Here is a 6,000-nt window from a genome sequence, read left to right on the forward strand (position 1 = left end):
TATAAAAGAATTTCAAACACTTACTCTCTATGAGTATGAAATGGTGGCCAAACATTGGCAAAGGTAAAACCAGAAATAAAGTAATCAACTGGTTTGGTAGAGTAGAAAGAATGCTGAAAAGTATACTTTTGATAGTTAGTTTACCTCAGTATAATAGAGATTAGCAATGTCTATTCTATAACTTTAGTGCGGGGAGAAAATACCAGACCAGAAAACATTTGAGTTCAAAGACTTGTCAGACACACTATACAATATTGTGTGAGGGTGATATAAAAATGTATCGAGGGCCAGATATTGATGGCAGAACATCGCAGACATTAGATTTCATGTTATAGGTGGCAAGATAACAGGACTAGACATGATAAGGCAGATAAGCACCATGATATAGTGAGCAGGGCATTTCAAATATACAACTCCACGCTCAGCAGCACGAACTACAAGTGGAAAGTTTAGGTAACATAACCTATATACAAGAAGTACATGATAAATATTTCTGAAGATGTAGTATAGAGACGAGAATAGGTCTGGTGAAACTCAAAGCAAAATTGTTCACATTAAGAGCCAGTAGTCCATGGTAAGCCTAAGCCTATTCAAACAGAGAAAGAAGTTGTGTGTAGATTCAAATGTGATGTACCCCAGCACTGTAACAAAACTCAGTCGAATATATGTTATAACTAAAGTATCCAATATAATATAGAGTAATTCCAAAGCACAGTAATGGAAGCTTGTTCTAGACAAGGCAAAAAAGCCATTGGTGAACCAAGACTCAATATACACTCATTAATAAAGCTGAACTAGGTCAAAAACGTGTTCTGACTAAGCTGCCAGTTAGACTCCAAAATTATTCTAAAACGTAGTAAAAATGCTCTTACTAGACAAGCACAAAGGCATATCAATAAAGGACAGATACACAAAACGCTCTAGGTAATTAAAAAGCTCCTTAGCATTAACCAAAAACTATTTGCTTAAGGAGTCCATTTCCCATCATATACAAAGAAAAGTATGAGAACGTACCCTTAAGTAAAAGGCGACTGGGCCAAGTCCCTGTGTCGCTCAGCTCCTCTTTAGGTAAATAGCAAGAAGTCCAGTGGATGCAATGGCGTCATATGCACCCTTGAGCACAAGAATAATTGGATATTGAAGAAGGATATAAAGAGTCAAACATCCAAATATAAATCGTCTAGCAGTGTAGCGTCCATGTTGGAAAGGCTACTATTATACTAGGTCGAAACATATTCCAAACCTATATATAACTTACAAGATATTTACCACTATAACCCTCAGAGTGCTTTGCCATGCCACAAATATAAAAATCAAATATGTGAGGAAAGAAACAGTCTGTTATATTGCATATGTCCTGGTCATTGTAATCCGGGAGCGTAGAGGCCATGTTGGAAAGGCCTATAGTTCGAATAGAGGGATGTTTCCAAAAGGTAAAACTAATGTGAAATATTAGGGAGGAAGTAAATTCAAAATTACATCTCACGAAAAAAGGACAGTGCTATGTAACGTCCTATGTCTAGAGAGATAAGGCATCGAAAAGTGCCACTTTTTCAGTTAAAGTAAAGTAGAGAAATCGAGGAAAGTCTCTAAAAAGTCTGGGTGTGCGGCTGCCATATTGAAAAGGCTTGTAGTCATAGAGGTGGGGTGTTAGACCTGGCATCTTTGGCGTGGTTCCCCCCTATCTTTTTGCCTCTACCTCCTGTATTTTTGATGCTGTGCTGGATTTCGTTTTTGCTGGTTTAGATGCTTTGGACACTCTGCCACTGCTGATCATTGCCAGAGTGTAAGTGCTCCCTGTGTAAATTGTTATTCTGATTGGATATACATGTTTGGCATGTTTGTATCACCATGAAGTCCCTAGTAAAGTGCACTGGGTGTGCCAGGGCTGGTGATGACAAATGCTACTAGTGGGCCTGCAGCACTGATTGTGCCACCCACAGGAGTAGCTCTAAAATGGTGTCTCAGGCCTGCCACTGCAGTGCCTATGGGCAGTTTAGAACTGCCATGTCCTCCTGGCCAGTGTCCCCACTGACCAGGCCTAACCCTTCCCTTTTTGTGCACATCAGCCACCCCTATAGAAGGCCCAAGGTACCCCCCTGGGCAGGGTGCAGTGTATGTGAAAGGTAGAGCATGTACTGGTGCAGGTAACATGTTCTGGTAGTGAATTACAGCCATTTTCGTTTTTCACTATTGTAAGGCTATCTTGCTCCATAGATTAACATGGGGGATGCTGGCTACAGTGGTTAACAGCATTTCTTCCCATAGGAACAAGATAGGACATAAGTATCTAGTATCCCTGAACTCAGAATTTAATAACACATCTTTTAGGAAAGGTTGTTTTTAAATCCTGGGTTTGAGAACAGCACTTTTAGAAAGTTGCTGTTCTCTTGTCTAACCCTTCTGTGTGCCTGGGCCTGTTTGTGTATTGACTGTCTGGTTTGTGAGTGACAGGGGCTGGGGAATTCCCCAGCAGGATGGATGAGTCAGCACTAGGCTGAATGACTGCAGTTGCAACTGGAGTGGTGGGAGGAGTTAGCACCTGGGCTGAATAGGGCTGTGGCTGCCTTCCACAATGCTGGCTCCACCCCCCTGCTGGGCGGCTGAGGACCCTGCCCCTCATCTGAAAGGAAAGATGCAGCCAGCAAAACAAAGTGCTCAGGATCCACCCAGAACTGGTTTAGACCGGGCTCAGGGCCCACATGCACCAAGAGAACAAAGACTTTAGGGGTATAAGTACAGGACCCCTGACAACAGAAAATTAGATCATCCTGGAAATCAAGAAGGAACCTCTGCCAAGGAGAAAGCTGAAACTGAAGAAGGAAGATTGTCCTGCTGTTGCTCTGCTGGACTGACCTGTTGCTTTGCTGCCAAGGAGAGGGGAAGGGCTTTGCTGCTGAGCTGTGTCCCCTGTCTTGAAGGAATCTCCAAGGGCCTGAGAAGAGCTGGCTCCCTGTTTTGAAGTCCCAGGAACAAAAGGACTTCACCCCCAGCTTCCCTGAACTCAGCTGAGAGAGTTCTGTCCTTCCTAGAGTGCTTGATCCAGTTGTGGGGCCTCTGGAAGTTGTACCTGAGCTGGGAAGCTTGAAACTAAGCTTGAGAGACTTTTTGAATCTGAAAAGTGTCGCATCGCTCGCTTGCGGAGCGCATCCCCGACAGTGCGAGAAGTTTCCCGCCGCTGCGAAGGTCGAGATCGTCGCAGCGCCTGACGCCGCTGCCAGATCCGTCGCATCCTTCGTTTGCGGGACGCACCAGACCGGTGCGGGAGAATTGAACATCACTGCGAGTATCGTCGCAGAGCCTGTCGTCGCTGGGTGAGATCGCCGCACCGCTTGCTTGCGGGTCGCATCACGTCGCTGCGAGTGTCGTCGCAGAATCAACGCATCGAGGAGCTGCGAGAGAGAGGATCCCCGCTGGACCGCGCATCATCGCCCCGGAGATCGTCGCAGCCCCTACGAGATCGTCACATCGTGCCTTTGCGAGAACAGACTTCCTACGGAACCTACGCACCGGAATCCATACAAGTGGCCTTCCTCCCCATACAGACCGGATTCGTCGCAACACGCCCGCTGCTGCAGCGGGGCTGTCGCATCGCCTCCCCAGGGTCTCAGGAGCAACGCATCGCTTGTTTTCCACCGCACCAGCTTCTGCTTTTGGAACTTTGTTGCAACTAAAAGGTACTGTGAGTAAACGTGACGCAACTGTGAACTTTTCACGCATCAGTAGAGAATTCTATCGCAACGTAGAGAATTCTAACGCAACCTTAAGAACTCTTTTTGAAACCATATTCTTGAACTGTGTATGTTGGATTTTTGTCGTTTTGGTCTTGTGTAGTTTTAGATTAAAATACCTTTATTTTTCTAAACCGTTGTGGAGTCAGTGGTTTTCACTGTGTTACTGTGAGTGTTGGTACAAATACTTTACGCATTGCCTCTGGTTAGCCTAGACTGCTCGTGCCAAGCTACCTAGAGGGTGAGCAGGGGTTATCTCAGAGGGTTATCTCCTTGCCCTGACTAGAAGCAAGGGTCCCTATTTGGACAGTGGTACCTACCTCTGCCAACTAGAGACCCCCAGATCTAACATTGGTGGCAGCGGTGGGATTTGAACTTGTATTTGTACTTGACCCACAGTAATTGGTGTACATCACTAGTGAGTGCAGACCACTACGCCACCGCATACTACTGTTTTTTGATTTTTGATTCTATTTTTGAGTAACTCTTCAAAGCATCATGTCTGCGAAAGGAAAGGCACTCAGTGAGGGGGCAGAAGCAGAATTAGAGTTTTGCATTGAGGATTTGTGTTCAAACAAAGTTGAGCAACTGAGGAAATTCTGCCTTGAGTTTGAATGCCCCATAAAAAGCGCCTACAGAAAGGAAGAGCTGCAGAGAATCTTGAAAGCCCATTGGGAGGCACAAGAGGGAGATGATGTGGAGGTAGAAAATGGTTTTCAAAGCACAGATCTGCCAGTGGGCAGAGTAGGCTCAGGAGCTGGCAGCAACCACTCCGGTAGGGGCCTCACCCAAGAAGAGTTACAAGAAAATCATAGAATGAGAGAATATGACTTGGAAGTCATGAAAATGAAACTGAGGCAATTGGAATTGGAGAAAGAAAGGGCAGCGGAAGACAAGAGAGAGGCTCGTGCCCTAGAGGAAAAGAAATTGCTTTTGGCTCATGAGTTGAGCATGAAAGAACTGGATCTTAAAGCCAAGGAGGTGGATGCCAGTTCAAATGGTGGCAGCGCGCAGCCAGTGCATGGGGGTTAAGTATATATTCCCAAGGACCTGGTACAGAATTACCATAGGGGTGAGGATATTTATGCCTGGTTCACTTCGTATGAAATTGCATTGAAGATGAATGGTGTGCCTGATCAGCATTGGGGGGCGGGCCTGTGGAAACATTTTGAGGCTTCTGGGAGGAGTGCTCTAGAGCCCTTAGAATTAGCAGGTGCCATGACCTACCCCAATATGAAGGAGGCCTTATGTCTCAGGTATGGCCTTACCCCAGAGCAGTACAGACTGCAGTTTAGGAACTCCAAGAAGAGAGAGTCTGAGACTTGGAGGGAGTGTGTGAATTTGTACTCACGTGCACTGGAAGGTTGGATGAAGGGCAGTAAAGTAACTGATTTTAAGGGGTTGTTGCATTTAATCAGTTGGGAGCACTTGAGTAGTCTTTGTGTTCCAGAGCTGCGCCAGCATCTTTTAGACAGCAAGCTGACAGACCCCATTGAGCTTGCTAAGGAGGCGGACCGCTGGACCAGTACCAGGGTCCACAGAGGAATTGTGGGTACCACAGCCAAAGGTGGGCAGGGTCCCCAGCAGAAGAGTGGGGGGGACAAGGGTAATCAAAAGGAGTTCTCAGAAGGGCCCCAAAATAGTTCCCAGGGAAAGGAATCCCAACCCCCCAAACCTAAACAGCCATGGCCCTCTAAGGGCAGGCGGGACAATAAAGACAACAGGGGCCCACCTACCTGCTATCACTGCAATGAGGTGGGCCACATAGCTCCAAAATGTCCCAAGAAGAAGCAAGCACCCACTGGTGCCCCCGCCCCAGCGTTAGCTAGTGTAGCTTTGGGAGGGGATTTGGTTTCCGGTGATTGGGGGGAGCTAGCAGTTATGACCCTTGTCTCTCTAGGAGACCAAGAGGTGGTCCAAGAAACCTTACTGCCCTTTAACACTAAGAAATATGGGCAGAAGGTGACCATCAATGGGAGGGAGATTGAGGCTCTGAGAGACACAGGAGCCAGCGTGACATCCGTGAGGTGTCAGTGGGTGTCTGAAGAGCAAATCATCCCTGGTGTACTCCGCCCTGTAGTGGCAGCTGACAGTTCAGTGCGCTTCAGCAAGCTGGCGCGTGTTCCCTTTGAATGGGGGGGAGTCTCTGGTCTTTTGGAGGTAGTTGTCAGTGATGACTTGCCTGTAGCCTGTCTGTTAGGTAACGACCTGGAGAGTTCTCCATGGAAGGATGTAGAACACAGAACTCACTTGGAGATGTTGGGTTTGC

The sequence above is a fragment of the Lissotriton helveticus genome, chromosome 1_1 (genome assembly GCF_964261635.1).
Source record: "Lissotriton helveticus chromosome 1_1, aLisHel1.1, whole genome shotgun sequence".
NCBI classification, from domain to species: Eukaryota; Metazoa; Chordata; class Amphibia; order Caudata; family Salamandridae; genus Lissotriton; species Lissotriton helveticus.